The sequence below is a fragment of the Triticum urartu genome, chromosome 3 (assembly GCF_003073215.2).
Source record: "Triticum urartu cultivar G1812 chromosome 3, Tu2.1, whole genome shotgun sequence".
Classification (NCBI taxonomy): Eukaryota; Viridiplantae; Streptophyta; class Magnoliopsida; order Poales; family Poaceae; genus Triticum; species Triticum urartu.
In genome coordinates this window covers 656,900,016-656,918,710 of record NC_053024.1, presented here as the reverse complement: position 1 = coordinate 656,918,710, position 18,695 = coordinate 656,900,016, and the positions used below count along the sequence as shown (strand labels likewise).

The 18,695-nt window shown below is 43.6% G+C and overlaps 1 long non-coding RNA gene and 1 pseudogene across 1 annotated transcript; one reads left to right on the top strand and one right to left on the bottom strand.

The window, feature by feature from the left end:
* LOC125547119 overlaps positions 1–13,831 on the bottom strand; it is a 134,357-nt pseudogene extending 120,526 nt beyond the window's left edge.
* Positions 13,832–15,761: 1,930 nt separating this feature from the next.
* On the top strand, positions 15,762–16,069 carry LOC125549021. The gene is made up of 2 exons (XR_007301220.1): positions 15,762–15,870; positions 15,983–16,069. It is a non-coding gene; the product is annotated as an uncharacterized LOC125549021 (long non-coding RNA).
* Positions 16,070–18,695: the final 2,626 nt, after the last annotated feature.

The window sequence follows — 18,695 nt, the reverse complement described above, 5'->3', positions numbered from 1 at the left end:
GTCTTGTCATTTTCGAGTTGGTGTTCCCACCATCCTTCTTCAACATCATGACGCATGTCCTAGTTCACCTATGCGAAGAGATTAACGTTTTGGGTCCTGTATTTCTACACAATATGTTCCCCTTTGAGAGGTTCATGGGAGTCTGAAAGAAATATGTTCATAACCGTGCTAGGCCAGAAGGAAGCATCTCCAAGGGCCGTCAAAATGAGGAGGTCATTGAGTTTTGTATTGACTTTATTCCTGACCTTAAGCCGATTGGTGTTCCTGAATCGCGGCATAAGGGCAGACTGGATGGAAAAGGCACGCTAGGAGGGGAACAAATAATATGTATGGACGGACATTCTCTCACTGAAGCACACTACACAGTTCTATAGAATTCCGCCTTGGTGGCTCCGTATATGGATGAACACAAGAATTTGCTACGCTCCAAACACCCGGAGCGGTCTGATGACTGGATTACACGTGAACAAACCAGGAGTTTCGCCAGCTGGTTGCAGACACGTACCATGCATGACACCTCTATTGAAGATGACCTATACTTGCTGTCCCAGTTACCATCTTCGAATATAATGACTTTCAAAGGGTACGAGATAAATGGTAATACATTTTACACGATTGCCCAAGATAAGAAGAGCACCAACCAAAACAGTGGTGTCCGCTTTGATGCAGAAACCAAGACGGGAAAGGAAACATATTATGGTTATATACAGGACATATGGGAACTTGACTATCGACGTGGTTTGAAGGTCCCTTTGTTTCGGTGCAAATGGGTCAATATGACACGATGCAGGGTAATGGAAGACCTGCAGTACGGAATGACAACAGTGGATCTCAACAATCTTGAGTATGCAAACGAACCATTCGTCCTACCCAATGATGTGGCACATGTTTTCTATGTGAAGGACATGTCTACCAAGCCAAGAAAAAGAAAGGATAAGGAAGCGAATGCATCGTACGATGAGCCAAAGCGGCACATAGTTCTTTCTGGGAAGAGAAACATTGTGGGAGTGGATGACAAGACAGACAAGTCAGAAGATTATGAAAAGTTTGATGAAATTGCTCCATTCACAGTGAATATTGACCCGGGCATCCTGTTAAATGATGAAGATTTTCCATGGTTACGGCGCAAAGGGACACACGCGAAGAAAAAGTTTCACACCCAAATATCTGGGATGTGATCGGCTTCACTATCATCACTTTCTTCTATGTTTCACACCCAGAAGGGAATCTCTGTAATAGTTAGGGTAGTTAATTATGTGTTTTGGCATTTGAAACGCGAAGAAATTTTATGTGCAAACAAATTCTTTCATGCCTTTACTGATTTTTAAAGTTAAATTATTCACAAACTAGTGATTCACACTAATTTCAAATAATTCAAAATTTAAACTATTCAAATTTGAAAACTACGGGCACTAACAGAAAGTTTGTAATTTTTTGTACCTAAAGCAAAAAATATTCACAAAGAAACTCTAAATACACAAAAAAACAACCCATAAATAAATAAAGCAAAAAAAACCCGCCTACTAGGCCAAAGCGGCCGGCATACGACTAGAAACCCAACCTTTTGTTGGGCCAGGATGCAGGCCCGCAAAGGCCCAGTAGGCCTACAGGGCAGCACAGAACATGTAAGCCCAGTAGGCCTGCTTTGGAGAGGAGCTCGAGAGAGCTACCGCACGGGGGTTTATAAACCAGTGCGGTCGCCCCTCGGCTAGCGAGGTGGGACTAAACTTGCCGCACCGCACCTGCGCCAGCGCACCCCCTTTAGTACCGGTTCGTGGCACCAACCGGTACTAAAGGGGGGCCTTTAGTACCGGTTGGAGCCACCACCCGGTACTAAAGGGGGTCGCTTCCCGCCGCTTGGCCTGGCCAAAACAGGCCTTTAGTACTGGTTGGTGGCTCCAACCGGTACTAAAGGCCCCTCCTATATAAACAACACTTACGAAAATTTCAGTTTCTCATCTGCTTCTTCTCCTCTGCACTGTCGCCCGCCGCGCCCCCCGTACGTCTCCATCCCTCGTCGTCGCCCCCATCATCGCCGCCCCGTCATCCCCGTCCCCGTCGTCCCCGTCGTCACCGCCGCCCCGTCATCCCCGTCCCCGTCGTCCCCGTCGTCACCGCCGCCCCGTCTCGGCCCGTCCCGCGTCGTCCCCGTTGTCGCCGCCCCGTACATCCCCATCGTCGTCGCCGCCCCGGCCCGTACGTCCCCCTCCCCGTCAACGCCGCCCCGTCCCTGTCCCCATCATCGTCATCCCCGTCGTCGCCGCGCCCGTCGCCGTCCCCGTCGCCGCCCCCCGCCGCCTCTCGCCTCGCCGGTGAGCGCACGCACACACACACACATACATTTTTTGTTTTTTATTATACAAATAGTTAGAAATTTTCTGTTTTTTAGAAATTGTTAGAAATTTTTCTGTTTTTAGAAATAGTTAGAAATGTTAGAATTATTAGAATAGTTAGAAATGTTAGAATTGTTAGAATAGTTAGAAATGTTAGAATTGTTAGAAATTTTTCTGTTTTTTAGTTATAGAAATAGTTATAAAAAAGTTAGAATTGTTAGAAATTTTTCTGTTTTTTAGAAATTGTTAGAAATTTTTCTGTTTTTTAGAAATAGTTAGAAATGTTAGAATTGTTAGAATAGTTAGAAATGTTAGAATTGTTAGAAATTTTTCTGTTTTTAGTTATATAAATAGTTATAAAAAAGTTAGAATTGTTAGAAATTTTTTTGTTTTTTAGTTATAGAAATAGTTATAAAAAAGTTAGAAATTTTTCTTTTTTTTAGTTCTAGAAATATTTGAAATGTTATAGAAATGTTAGTTATATAGAAATGTTAGAAATTTTAGTTATCAAAATCCAATCATTAAAAAAATGTTACTTTTTACGGGCATATAGCTAGTATTTGTTCTCGACGATGCCCGGCCCGCATCCTCGCCGTCGACCCGTCCGCGACGACGTCCGACTGACCCATGTCCGGGACTGGGCTCCGCCGGGCTGGCACTGGGAGGTGCTGCCTAGAGGGGCGTGCCGCTTGATGAGGAACCCGGCCCCGGGTCCCGTCGTCGACCCTGATCTCATTTGGTGGCGTTCGCGTGGGCCAGTTTTGGTGCGGAGGGAGCCGGCCCCGCCGGAGGTGGTACGTCGCCGTGTCAGGGAGGAGGACGAGCACGTCCATCGCTACATGGTTGCGTTAGAGGGCGGCAGGTTCTCCAATACCTGGCAGTTTCTTCAGGGATCTCACTTCAGCTATGATCCTGTGAGGGTTCCTTCTCTTTGGGTGTCCACCGCCCGCACCGTAGGAACCGCGAGTGTCCTAGATTCTTCTGTAGTATTCGTTCTTTATTAGCTACCTAGCCAGTGATGTACTCGATATATAATATTCAAGACGATGTATTCGAGATTATATATTATTCGAGACGATGTATTCGAGATTATATCTATTATTCGAGACGATGTATTCGAGATTATATCTATTATTCGAGATGATGTATTCGAGATTATATCTATTATTCGAGACGATGTAATTTGAATACTAAATTGTTTTATATTTCTTTTGGCATAGTTAAATAAAAGCTATGGCGTACAATACCAACAGAGAGGGAGAACAGACCATGTTCGATATAATACGCGGGCCAGATGATGATCAGAATGAAGAAGATTAAGACGGCTCTGAATTTCTAAACAACACCGGAGAGGGTGATATGATATTCGATCGCGATGACCGAATTGATGAAGTCATGAACTACGATTATGACAACACCGGAGAGGTATATATATTTATATAAGCAGGCATCTGGTGATCATCACATGTTTTAAATGAGTTGAAGATATATTAACGAATCGATCTTTCTTCTTTCAGCCATCCGGATCGAGCAAATCTTCAGGCAAAAGGACGAAATGAGGCCCGAACAAAACGTTGAAGGAGGGCGTAAAGTATAATATCGAGGCAATCAAACGTAATGGCGAACCATTAGCGCCTAAGAAGATTGCGGACAAGTTCGTTCGTCAGTGCACAGTTCTTGTGAAGGACCAACTCCCGATCTCCCTTCAAGAATGGAGAAAGCCAGCAAAGCCACGTCCAGATCTTACTTTTGTCGATGACAGACAAAAAAGTCTGCTTTGGGATACTCTCATGGAACATTTCACCCTACCAGATCATTTCACAGAAGCAGATGTGCAGAAAGTCAAGGACGCTGCTCTTAGGAAGATGGCGGTTGCATTCAGGAACCACAAGAATCGTGAATGGGACAAGTACGTCAAGGGAGGAAGGAAGACTCCAGTATTCAAGGGAACACTAGAGAATCAAAGTGCTCATTGGGACGATTTCGTGAAATTCAAGGATTCAGATTTATCTAAGGAACGGTCAAGAATAAACAAGGCCAATGCCACAAAAAAGGATAAGTTCCATAAGCTGGGGCCAGGTGGCTATGCGGTGGGAATGCCTAAGTGGGATAAGTCTGAGAAAGAGATGTTGGATGCAAGTGTCACTCCAGAAACATTGAGCTGGCCCCCCAGGTGCAGGACTTGGTTCTATGCACATGTGGGGAGTTGGACCCGAAGACAGGCAAAGTTTCCAAGAAGGCATGTCTGGACGGAGCCGAAGATAAGCTACTTGTTGCAATAGAAGAGGCTCGATCCGGGTTGTTCGAGCCCAACAGAGAGAACGACGAGCTTACGCGTACCCTGGGAAATCCTGAACACCCGGGAAGAACACGAGACATGGGCGCTATTCCGTGGTATGAGGGGTTTTCGGACTGGAACGCCGACTACAGAACCCGTGCGAGAAAGAAGATTGCGGAGGAGAAGAAGAGGAAGATGGAGGAGGAGCAGAGGAAGATCGACTATGAATGCCTTCAAGGCCTAGAATCAGCACACGCGTACTTGGCAATCAAATTCCAGCGGCAGAAGGAGCAGATCGACTCACTTAGCCAGCAAAGGGGGTCTCAGCAACTGCAGCAGCTAGCGGATGATCCAGCATTGGATACCACCGCCCCATCCATGCCGAGAAGCAGCGTGGGTTTCGCCCCGTTTGACGCAATGTTGGATAGATACCCCGTGGATGATATCGCGGAGAACACTAACTGCGAGCTACACTTCAAAATTAAGAACATATCCTTGAAGGTGGCGGACGGTGTTTCTTATACAAATTCCCCCGATGCAACCTTCCATTGCAACCCGATTCCAACAGGCTATGCTCGTGTCATGGTTGATGAGGTGGTGGACCAATATTCGGGGCTAGAGCTTGACATTCCTGGAGGTGACGAGGAGCACACACTCGGAGATGCCAAACATCGTATCACCCTATGGAGAAAGGATTGCATCATCTTTCGAAGGCCACCGACACCGCGTCACCCGACTCCTCGTCGAAGTCTGCCACCGAGTCAGCAGACTCCCGCTCCTCCAAGTCCACCAACGCGTGAGGCCACTCCTCCTCCTCCAAGTCCGGCAAAGTGTCAGGCCACTCCTCCTCCAAGTCCAACACAGCATCAGACGTCCACTCCTCCTCCAAGTCCGGCACAACCTCAGGCCACTGCAAGTCCGGCATAGCTTCAGGCCACTCCTCCTCGTCCAACTCAGCACCGTCAGCCGTCTCCGCCACCTCAGCAATCGCAGAAGAGACACCCCGCAGCTATGGTGCGTAGCGGTACGAGTCGAGGTCATAGTACAGGAAGTACAGGCGGAGGCAAGCGATATAAATATGGTCCAAACCTCACTACTCCTCTTCCTGAGAGGGTTTACGACAGGACCGAGGAGCAAACCAATGCCATAGTGCGGGCAGAAGTCGACGCCCATTTTGGACCGAAACCGCCATCGCCGCCAAGGGAGAAAGTGCCTGTGGAAGTAGTTGACCACTTCATTCGTATGGCTCAACCACCAGCTCCTAAGCCTGTTGACACAGACTATGAGCGCCACATCAGGAAGTTACATCGACAACGTCTACAGAAGGAGGCAAGCTCGAGCTCGAGCAAACAACAAGCAACTGTCAAAAAATGCGGGAAAACCGTTGCCCAGCTGGGAGAACAGGCGGCGCAATCGATCCCCCGCTTGTTGTGTCGCCAACAACACGTGACAGTACGCGCGCCCAATATTATTGTGGCTAAACAGTTTACGTTCCCGAGGTGGGCGATGTGGTAATAACCCAGGAGCATATAATGCAGGCTGAAACTCTCAAAATCACTGTTGGACAACTCCTCGAGATCGAGGACATGCCTGTGCTTACAGAGGAGGAAATAAAACGGAAATATGCCTGGGGCCAACCTTTGGTCAAGCCAGAAGTGGTCAAGAAGCTCCCAACGAGAATGTATGAATTACATCAATGGTACATGGACATTACCAAGAGATCCGATCGAGAGTCCCTCATGGTGCAAGTCAAGAAGGATCATTACTACCATGAGAAACCTGTGACCGTTGAGTATTCTGAACTGTTTCAGTTATACAATCAAGACGCACTCGACAAATCTATCATCAGTTGCTATTGTTTGTAAGTGATTTCTTTATGTAATTTAAGTCTCAAGCTAGTTGTAGTGATCCTTTTGATCAATCATTACCTGTAATTATCCTCACTATATTCTTTTCTGTGGTATTATGCAGGATGAAGATGTATGAAATGAGAAAAGGTGGACGCTATGGCATTGGGTTCATTGACCCAAACACCGTTAATGAATACACATGGACAATAAACAAGCATCATGAAAAGCAGGTAGAGGACAGCATGCTAGAGTTCTTGAAGCGCCTCAAATACAATGAAGATATACTACTTCCTTACAACTTCAATGAGTCACACTTTCTTGTACTACAAATTCTCTGTTTTTGCCTACTAGCTAGCTACATGTTTTTGCTTACATATGCCCACTTAATTAAGACATGCAAACGTGTGTGCATGCAGATTTCACTGGATCTTGTGTATCATTAAAGTTGACGCCGGAATAGTTCAAATACTGGACTCACTACTCAAAGCAAATAGTGACTATAACATCTTGTTTGGGATAGTCAACAGGTAATTTCAATCATTATTAACTATATATCTCGGCCTAGTTAGTTCGTCATTTCATGATATGAACTATTTAATAACCCCTTTATTCATTTTCTTTGTCGGCGGGCAGGGCTTGGGCAAGGTTCATCAGCGTCATGGAAGGCGAATGGAAACGACAGCTGAAATGGTTTCGACCCAAGGTAAGTAATTAAGTAGTACTAGCTAGCTGCCATCTCTTTAATTATCATGCTTGATTAATTATTATCTGATCAAATTAAATTCCATTCTCGTAATAAAGGCCCTGAAGCAGGCGTAGGGGACTAATCTGTGTGCATTCTGCGTTTGCGAGAACATTCGCATGATGGCGTCCGAAAGGAGCAGATCTCAAAGACAGGAATGGGTACGCTTGTCAGAACACTATTCACAATTTTTACACCATTATCGATATCTAGTCACACAACTAATACACATGCATATTGATCTCCTTCTTAACAGTTCAAAGAGGTGCGGGACAAGCTCCTAGAAACGGAGTGCGTAGAAGCACTTCAAGAGGAAATAGCGGGATTTTTGCTCGACCAGGTCATAAATCCGAAGGGAGAATACTATTACCCGCTACCGCCCCCATCGACCAGGTCATGAACCACTTCCAATTGTCATCGTGCTCCGAAGGCACCAATTAGGCTAATGCCACTGTCTCCGAAGGCAACATGCATATGTAGGAGAAATTGTATATAGCTATACATGTGTGTATGTGTGAATTAATATGGTGGTTTGTGAGACATTGATGATATATATATGATTGGTTCTACTAGAAATTCTATTTATATTTATATATATGCATAACGTGTACAATGTGTAGTATCGTAAAATACCAGCAAACGAAAAAGAATTAAAATGGAAAACACAAAATTAAGTGAAAAACAAATCATAAAACCAAAAACCACCCAAACATTTTAGTACCGGTTGGTGTTACCAACCGGTACTAAAGGGCTCCCGGCCCCCGGGGCTGGCTCGTGCCACGTGGTTGCCCTTTAGCACCGGTTCGTGCTGAACTGGTACTAAAGGGGGGGGGCCTTTAGTGACCACACTTTAGTGCTGGTTATGGAACCGGCACTAAAGGGCCTTACGAACCGGTGCTATTGCCCGGTTCTGCACTAGTGCTTGCAGGAAAACAAGCACGAATTATGCAAAAAGATATTAAACCTGGAGCAGGAGATCGATGACCTGAGGGATCAAAATTTTGTCCTCAAGCACAAATTAAGGAAGAATCCTACACCATCAACAAAACCATCTTCTTCTTCACCAACAAACAAGAACTAAGCCTCGGGTATGGGCACTCCCCTTGGCAACTGCCAAGCTTGGGGGAGTGCCCTGGTATCGTACCACCATCACTTTTATCTTTACCATATTTCTTAGTTCGATCCTTTTGATAATATCTTGATCTAGTAGAATAAAGTTTTAGGATGATCTAGTTGTGAGATTTGCCTTATGATCTTCCTATGTAATCGAGTCCGTGAGCTATATAATAAGATTAGTGTTGAGTCAAGGGCTTGATTATTTTGCTATGATCTTGAGGGAATAAAATAAAAAGAAATAAAGAGATCATATGGATCTTATGGACAGTAATGAGCTCACATATAAAGAGTATGAGGAGTAAAAGTTGTTCAGAGTTGACAAACATAGTTTTGGTCATCGTTGCAATTAATAGGAAGTAATAAAGAAAGAGAGGTTCACATATAAATATACTATCTTGGACATCTTTTATGATTGTAAGCACTCACTAAAGTATGACATGCTAAAGAGTTGACATTGGACAAGGAAGACAATGTAATGGGTTGTGTTTTCTTACATCTGAGATAAATTATAATGTCATGGATCATCCAACATGTTGAGATTGCTTTTCCCTCTCATGCTAGCCAATTTCTTTGCACCAAGTAGAGATACTACTTGTGCCTCCAAATATCCCTAAACTCGATTGAGTAAGATCCTTCAAGTAAGTTGTCATCGGTCCAAGCAATAAAAATTGCTCTCTAAATATGTATGACTTATTAATGTGGAGAAAATAAGCTTTATACGATCTTGTGATGTGGAAGAAATAAAAGCGACGGACTGCATAATAAAGGTCCATATCACAAGTGGCAATATAAAGTTACGTTCTTTTGCATTAAGATTTTTTGCATCCAACCACAAAACGCATGACAATCTCTGCTTCCCTCTACGAAGGGCCTATCTTTTACTTTTATCTTCTATCTTATATAAGAGTTATGGTGATCTTCACCTTTCCTTTTTACATTTTATCTTTTGGCAAGCACAATGTGTTGGAAAGTTCCAGATACATATAGCTAATTGGATGTGAGTTTGTATGAGCTATTATTGTTGACATTACCCTTGAGGTAAAACCTTGGGAGGCAATACTATAAGCCCCTATCTTTCTCTGTGACCGATTAAAACTCCATACCCATAAATATTGCGTGAGTGTTAGCAACTGTGAAAGACTAAATGATAGTTGAGTATGTGGACTTGCTGAAAAGCTCTTATATTGACTCTTTCCTATGTTATGATAAATTGCAATTGCCTCGGTGACTGAGATTAGAGTTTGTTAGCTTTCAATGAAGTTTATGATTCATACTTGAAATTGTGATTGAATTGTTACTTTAGCATAAGAGATCATAAACAAAGATTGATGTTCTAAGAATGATCATGATTCCCTCATGTCCGTATTTTATTTTTATGGACACCTCTATCTCTAAACACATGGACATATTTTTTGATTTCGGCTTTCGCTTGAGGACAAGCGAGGTCTAAGCTTGGGGGAGTTGATACGTCCATTTCACATCATGCTTTTATGTCAATATTTATTGCATTATGGGCTGTTATTACACATTATGTCACAATACTTATGCCTATTATCTCTTATTTTACAAGGTTTACATGAAGAGGGGGAATGCCGGCAGCTGGAATTCTGGGCTGGAAAAGGAGCAAATATTAGAGACCTATTCTGCACATCTCCAAAAGTCCTGAAACTCCACGGGAGCACTTTTCAGAATATATATAAAATATTGGGTGCAAGAAGTACCAGAGGGGGGCCACCCATCAGCCACGAGGGTGGGGGGCGCGCCCGCCTGCCTCATGGGCCCCCTGGTGGCCCTCCAATGCCCATCTTCTGCTATATGAGGTCTTTCCCCGAGGAAAAAATCATAATCCAACTCACGGGACGAGACTCCTCCGCCACTAGGCGGAACCAATCTAGGGCTCTGGCAGAGCTGTTCTGCCGGGGAAATTTCCCTCCGGGAGGGGGAAATCATCACCAACGATCCTCTCATCGGGAGGGGGTCAATCTCCATCAAAATATTCACCAGCACCATCTCATCTCAAACCCTAGTTCATCTCTTGTATCCAAACCTCAGGTTGGTACCAGTGGGTTGCTAGTAGCTAGTGTTGATTACTCCTTGTAGTTGATGCTAGTTGGTTTACTTGGTGGAAGATCATATGTTCAGATCCATTATGCATATTAATACCCCTCTGATTATGAACATGAATATGCTTTGTGAGTAGTTACATTTGTTCCTAAGGACATGGGAGAAGTCTTGCTATTAGTAGTCATGTGAATTTGGTATTCGTTCGATATTTTGATGAGATGTATGTTGTCATCCCTCTAGTGGTGTCATGTGAACGTCGACTACATGACACTTCACCATTGTTTGGGCCTAGAGGGAGGCATCGGGAAGTAATAAGTACATGATGGGTTGCTAGAGTGACAGAACCTTAAACCCTAGTTTATGTGTTGCTTCGTAAGGGGCTGATTTGGATCCATATGTTTCATGTTATGGTTAGGTTTACCTTAATACTTATGTTGTAGTTGTGGATGCTTGCAATGGGGATTAATCATAAGTGGGATGCTTGTCCAAGTAAGAACAGTACCGAAGCACCGGTGCACTCACATATCAAATTATCAAAGTACCGAACGCGAATAATATGAACGTGATGAAAACTAGCTTGACGATAATTCCCATGTGTCTTCGGGAGCGCTTTCCTTCATATAAGAGTTTGTCCAGGCTTGTCCTTTGCTACAAAAAGGATTGGGCCATCTTGCTGCACCTTATTTACATTTATTACTTGCTACTCGTTACAAATTACCTTATCATAAAACTATCTGTTACCGATAATTTTAGTGCTTGCAGAGAATACCTTGCTAAAAACCGCTTATCATTTCCTTTTTCTCCTCGTTGGGTTCGACACTGTTATTTATCGAAAGTTCTACGATAGATCCCCAATACTTGTGGGTCATCATGGCTACACACGGAAGTTTCTAGCCTGAATAATCTTATGATCCCTTTGAGCCTGGGTGGCGTACCATAGGACGATCACACAGTATAACCCCGGGATCTCCTAGGACAACACTGGTATAACCCCAGGTGCCCAAACCAACAATCCACCCAGATGTGTATCAAAGTTGGCACCTTAAGTTGTACCATTAGTTAACAATCTCACATTTATCATGGATACACTCAAACTCAATCCACGTCTACGAGCATAGCATGGCGATATAAGCATAACGTAGAAGTAACTCCCAAGGTTTGATAATAGAACAGGTAATAGGTTCTACCTCATCATCTACTTCCCAATACCCACAAGTAAAACACATCCTAATCATGCAGTGTTTGAGGATTGTAACTAATGCATAAAAACTGGGTATGAAAAGAGTATGATCAATGTGTTACTTGCCTTGCCGACGATTCGCAAAACCTAGTGACTCTTAGTAGCATGCTTCGCACTGCGGGAATTCTATCGCAAATAAACAATAGCATACATAAGCACTCAAGCAAAGATGCACGGGTAAAACTCAAATAAGAAGATATAACCTGAAAGTTCAGCAGAAGAACTCCGGTTTGCAAAAAGAATCAAATCTTGTTCAAATTACTAATCTGGACTACGAAAGAAACAAGATCCGTTTACTAATCTGGACTAAAGTAAAATTTTACAGTACCAAAATCTTGTTCAAATTGGTTAAACAGAAAAAGGGCTTCGAGACGAAGATCTAGGCGCTTGTTTCACCTGATTTGGATAAACGAGCGAAAAGATAAACTAAAACGAAGATCAGGGCAGAAATCGCGATCGAAAATAATCGCGAAAAAACCCTGGAAAATAAAACGAGACGAACAGGCTAACGAACGAACATTCGCTGTCTGTGGCTAACTGACGAACAGCGTTTGTTAAAACGAACGTTCGGATGAATGCCCGCTATTTAACTAAACCGAGAAAACCGAACAAAAAACGATCAAAAAATAAAACCAATCTAGGGTTTTTACCGAAACCAAAACCGATGAAAACCGGCGGTGCTAACTACCGCGAGGCGGCGGGCGGCGGCGCGGGGGGCAACGTGGTGGCGGCGGCGGCTGGGCGGTGCTAGGGTTATGGTTTGGGGCGGCGGCGACTGTTGGGCCTCGGGGCGCCTCGGGCTTGGGCTTATAAAGCCTGAGCTCGGACGAGTCTAGATCGGGCACGGCCCAATAGGTCGGTTGACTTTTTTTTAAATAATCCTGACGCGGAAAAACTAACAAATGAAATACTAAACGAAGTCCAAAAATCCTGAGATAAATTTTGACGGTCCTCTAATAATATTACAGATAAAGTGAACATTTATTTGAGCCTCTAATGTAATTTTGAAAAACGTATATTTTTCCTAATTTAAAATAAAATAGCAATAAAAACCAAATAAAATTATTTATTTGATTTTAACATTTTTCCTTCAATATTTCTTTTATTTTGGAGAAGTCATATTATCTCCTTTCATATATTTTAATATGAAATATTTTCGATGAAAAAATAATTAACACCAAAATGATCTTTGTTTCAATATTTGAAAAAAAATTCAAATATGAAAATCATGAAATCCCCAACTCTCTCCGTGGGTGCTTGAGTTGCTTAGGATTTTCTAAGATCGCAAAACAAAATGCAATAAAATATGATATGCATGAATAACCTATTTATAACATTCCAAATTGAAAATTTGGGATGTTACACATCGCCCCATAGCTAGGGGAAGATGCTATCTGTCTTAACGATTGTTGATTTTGTCGGTATTGTCGGTTCTGAGCCGTGTAGGTCTTGATAGCAAACATCATTGTTGGCAGCATTGGTCGCCTCGTAATGTTACCGTACCTCATCTGCCCTAACAACAAGAGATATCAAAAACACACATGGTTAATTAAATGGTAATATTTGATATCTTGCTCGGAAATGGACTTGGTTGCCTGAAAACCAAAGCTCCAATAAAGAAGGAAAGAGAGGAACACCTTGTTTGGGTATTTTCTAAACAAGATTTCCTCGAGCCGGCTCGCAAGCGCCCGGAGGCGCGGCTGCCAGATAGGCAGCAATTGCAACGTTAGCAAAAACTTGAATCGGTGAATTAATATCAGATTCAGATCTTTAGCTTTGATAGAGTAGAAGATATCTTTTTGTAACTGTTACAGGGATTCAACCGCACCCCTTAAATATGCAAAATTTATATGCAAGCCCCTGTGAAGTTTCAGGTACGTAGTCCACGATTGATCACCTTTGATGATATTTGTTGGGAATGATAGAGTGATAAACGTGGTACTGCTGTTGAGTAGGTCATCGAATAGGATACGACTACTAAGAGTTCCAGTTTTTTCTCAAAATACTCTAATCTACGCAATCGCAGTTGGAGCAGAGAAAAGCAGCAAGAGCTTACATCTTCTCTCGGGCCATGTCCCGCAGCCTCACAAACTGGGGATCGGCCGCGGCGGCAAGGCCCACCACATCCTGCATCCCGACGGAGCCGCCAACGCCAAGGCCGGCGCTGCCAACCTGCTGATTCATCAGCGTGCTATGCCACCCGTTCATCTTCCTGGCCAGTGGGGGACGAAGGCTCACCTGGGACTAGGAGGTGGCCGGCCGGCGAGACGAAGAAAGAAAGGGGACTTTGACCAATGGCGTACTGGACTTGTCTGCCTGAGAGAGGGTCAATATATAGCGGGTGCTGGGCGAGCGCCGTGCTCCCCGTTGATATGTAGCCGGACCACACGTAATTACTTCCTGCCACAGAATGAGAGTATCGCCCTACGCCCGGTGACAGGCGTCAGAATACAACTGGTTAGTGTGCGTGAGCCCGGCCCTTCTTGGTTTTGGGTTACCCTACTATCTATTGGACGTTTCACCTGTTAGAATTAATGGGCTAGGCCCATAGCAATTTCTGAAATCTCAAAGCCCATGTGTAAAATGGCAAGTGGTGGTGCTAAGTTTAGTCCCACCTTGGAAGTTGAAGAAGAGTTGGACCTCTTTATATAGTGGGTTCTCTCTACCACTCTAAGTGATGTGTGAGAAGATAAAGGGAAAACCACACGCGCGCGCTCGCTCGCCTTTTGCCGTTTTATTTTTATGTCTTGGCAGACAAGTTTTTGATTTCTTGTCCGGTAAGTATACGAATTAGAAACAGAGTCGGTTTGGGATTGTGGTCGCGACACAATACCGCCTCTGGTCCTAATATATATATAGCTACCGGCTGCGGCCAGAGATACACCGAAAAACACCTAGGGTTTTTCCTCATCTCACAACTTGCGCCGCCATCGTAGTCTACTCCATCCCAAACGCCGGCGTGCATCGGCGCGTGGGAGAGCAGGTCTCCGAAACCGTTCGTCTTTGCGATCCTGCACCGGGAGAGGACGAATTAGGTTTTTGGGAAGCGCTGTGCGCGACTGCTCAAATTCGTCATCACGGGTCGTCTTCCGTCCAAGTCGGGCGGTGCTACTCATCGTCGTATTCATCGCCGTCAGCAGCAGATCGTCGCCAACATCGTCATCAACACTGTCGCACCCTTAATAGCTAACGATCAGTACGTCCAACATCTTCTGTTCATGTCTGTTTCTACAGCTACTGTTACGTGTTTGCTGCTGTTTATGCATGTCTTGCTGTTCTTCTAGTTTGCTAGATTTTTGCATGCTAGTATCTCTTCTAGTCATGAATTATTTACTGGAATTAATCATGAACTTGCCTAATTTTCTAACAATCCAAAAACCTAATTATAGGCAATTTCCTGAGTTAACTATGGCTGGATTCGCTGATGCACTGAGGCCGGATAAGTTTACCGGTGTGCACTTTAAGAGGTGGCAGGTGAAGACCACGCTCTGGCTTACTGCTCTGAAAGTTTTCCACGCTAGTGTTGGTGCTCCAGAGGGAATGACCGACGAAGATCGGAGAAAATTCCAGGAAGCCAATACTATGTTTGTGGGATGCATTCTGAGTGTTCTTGCTGACCGTCTGTGTGATGTGTACATGCACATAAACGACGGAAAAATTCTGTGGGATGCACTGAATGCAAAATTCGGTGCAACAGATGCAGGCAGTGAACTGTACATCATGGAGAGTTTTCATGACTACAAGATGGTGAATAACCGTTCTGTGGTTGGAACAAGCTCATGAGATACAGTGCATTGTGAAGGAACTTGAACTCCTTAAATGTGTTCTACCCGACAAATTCGTGGCTGGGTGCATGATTGCAAAGTTGCCTCCTTCATGGAGGAATTTCGCCACAACTCTGAAGCATAAGAGACAGGAGATATCAGTTGAAAATCTGATTGCATCTCTTGATGTTGAAGAAAAAGCTCGGGCTAAAGATACCACTGAAAAAAGGAGGTGAGGTTCAGCCTACTGCTAACATGGTGCAGAGGTACCCACAGAACAAGAACAAAGGGAAGAACAAACCTGTTTTCAACAAGCCTACCAAGACTACTACCTTCAAGAAGAAGAAGTTCAACAAGGCTGAGCTAGAGTGCTACCTGTGGGAAGCCTGGACACTTTTCCAAGGAATGCCCTGAACGTGCAGACCGCAGAGGGAAAACAAGCTCCAAGACTGTCAACATGGTGACCGCTAGCAATACTGATGGGTATGGTAATTTACCTATTGTGCTTTCAGTATTTCAATCATCTTCGTGGTGGATTGATTCGGGTGCTAACGTTCATGTGTGTGCTGACATCTCCCTGTTTACTTCTTATCAGGTCGCAAGGGATTCTTCCGTCCTAATGGGGAATGGGTCACATGCTTCTGTTCGTGGCATTGGCACGGTGGATCTGAAGTTTACTTCGGGAAAGATCGTGCAACTAAGGAACGTGCAGCATGTCCCTACTATGAACAAGAATCTAGTTAGCGGCTCCCTTCTATGTCGAGATGGATTTAAGGTAGTTTTAGAGTCCAATAAAGTAATCGTGTCAAGATTTGGACAATTTATAGGAAAAGGCTATGAGTGCGGAGGCTTGTTCCGCTTTTCTCTTTCAGATTTTTGCAATAAGTCAGTAAACCAAATTTGTGCTAGTGTTAATGATGATGCAAGTATTTGGCACTCTCGTTTATGTCATATTAATTTTGGTTTAATGTCTCGGCTATCCAGCATGAGTTTAATTCCGAAACTTCACAGTTGCCAAAGGTTCTAAGTGCCATAGTTGTGTGCAATCTAAGCAACCTCGAAAGCCTCATAAGGCTGCCGAGGAGAGAAACTTGGCACCTCTAGAACTCATACATTCTGATCTTTGTGAGATGAATGGTGTGTTGACAAAAGGTGGAAAGAGATATTTCATGACTTTGATTGATGATGCGACTAGATTTTGCTATGTTTATTTGTTGCAAACTAAAGATGAAGCATTAGACTACTTTAAAATCTATAAAGCTGAAGTTGAAAATCAACTAGAGAGAAAGATCAAGCGTCTTAGGTCCGATCGTGGTGGAGAGTATTTTCCAAAAGTTTTTGATGAATTTTGTGAGGAACATGGTATTATTCATGAGAGGACGCCTCCCTATTCACCTCAATCAAATGGAGTGGCCGAGAGGAAAAACCGCACATTGACTGACTTGGTGAATGCCATGTTAGACACTGCTGGTTTATCTAAGGCATGGTGGGGGGGCTCTATTGACTTCATGTCATGTCCTGAATAGAGTTCCCAACAATAATAAAGAGAAAACCCCTTATGAGGAGTGGGTTGGGAGAAAACCATCACTTTCTTATTTGCGCACTTGGGGATGTTTGGCAAAGGTCAATATTCCTATTCCTAAGAAACGCAAACTTGGACCAAAGACAGTGGATTGTGTCTTTCTAGGGTATGCTCAACGGAGCATTGCTTATAGGTTTTTAGTGGTAAAATCTGAAGTACCTGATATGCATGTTGATACTATAATGGAATCTCGTGATGCAACATTTTTTGAGAACATATTTCCTATGAAAGATATGCATAGCATTGCTAGATTTTCTTCTGAGATAATTCCTGAATCTAGTACAACTGATGAATATTTCGAACAATCACATGAGGAAGTCCTTGAGAAGGATAACAATGAAGTTCCTAGAAGGAACAAGAGACAAAGGATTGCAAAATCTTTTGGTGATGATTTCATTGTATACCTTGTGGACGACACACCCAAGACGATTGCAGAAGCATATGCATCTCCGGATGTAGATGATTGGAAAGAAGCTGTTCATAATGAGATGGACTCAATTCTTTCTAATGGAACTTGGGAACTAACTGATAGACCATATGGTTGTAAACCTGTGGGCTGTAAGTGGGTGTTCAAAAAGAAGCTAAAGCCTGATGGTACTATTGATAAATACAAGGCGCGGCTAGTGGCCAAGGGCTACACTCAGAAAGAAGGCGAAGATTACTTTGACACCTATTCACCCGTTGCTAGAATGACCACCATTCGAGTGTTACTTTCCTTGGCTGCCTCTTATGGTCTTATCATTCATCAAATGGATGTAAAGACAGCTTTTCTCAATGGAGAGTTGGAAGAGGAGATCTATATGGATCAGCCTGACGGGTTTGTGGTAAAGGGTGAAGAGAGAAAGGTGTGCAAGTTGTTAAAATCTTTGTATGGTCTGAAACAGGCACCTAAGCAATGGCATGAGAAGTTTGAAAGAACTTTGACTTCTGCAGGATTTGTCATTAACGAGGCTGATAGGTGTGTTTACTATCGCCATGGTGGGGGCAATAGTGTCATATTATGTTTGTATGTGGACGACATACTGATCTTTGGTACAAACATTAATGCAATTAATGAGGTCAAGTCTTTTCTATCAAAAAGTTTTGACATGAAAGATCTGGGAGAAGCCGATGTAATTCTAAACATCAAACTTATTAAGGATGAGAGTGGGATTACATTAACGCAATCTCACTATGTTGAGAAGGTCTTGAACCGATTCGGTTTTATGGATAGCAAGCCTTCTCCAACACCTTATGATCCCAGCGTGACACTCAGAAAGAACAAGAAAGAAACGAGAGATCAATTAAGATACTCTCAAATTGTCAGTTCACTCATGTACTTAGCTAGCGCTACAGGACCAGATATCTCTTTTGCTGTGAGCAAACTGAGTAGGTTCATGTCCAACCCGGGTGATGATCATTGGCATGCACTAGAAAGGGTCGTGTGCTATCTGAGAGGTACTATGAGTTACGGAATTACTTATTCAGGGCATCCTGCTGTGCTAGAAGGATATAGTGATTCAAATTGGATCTCCAATGTTGATGTACTTTACGCAACAAGTGGGTATGTATTTACTCATGGTGGTGGCGCAGTGTCATGGAGGTCTTGCAAGCAAACCATATTGACGAGGTCAACTATGGAAGCAGAATTAACTGCTTTGGACACAGCTACTGTTGAGGCAGAATGGCTGCGTGAGCTCTTGATGGACTTGCCGGTTGTTGAAAAACCTGTACCGGCTATTCTTAT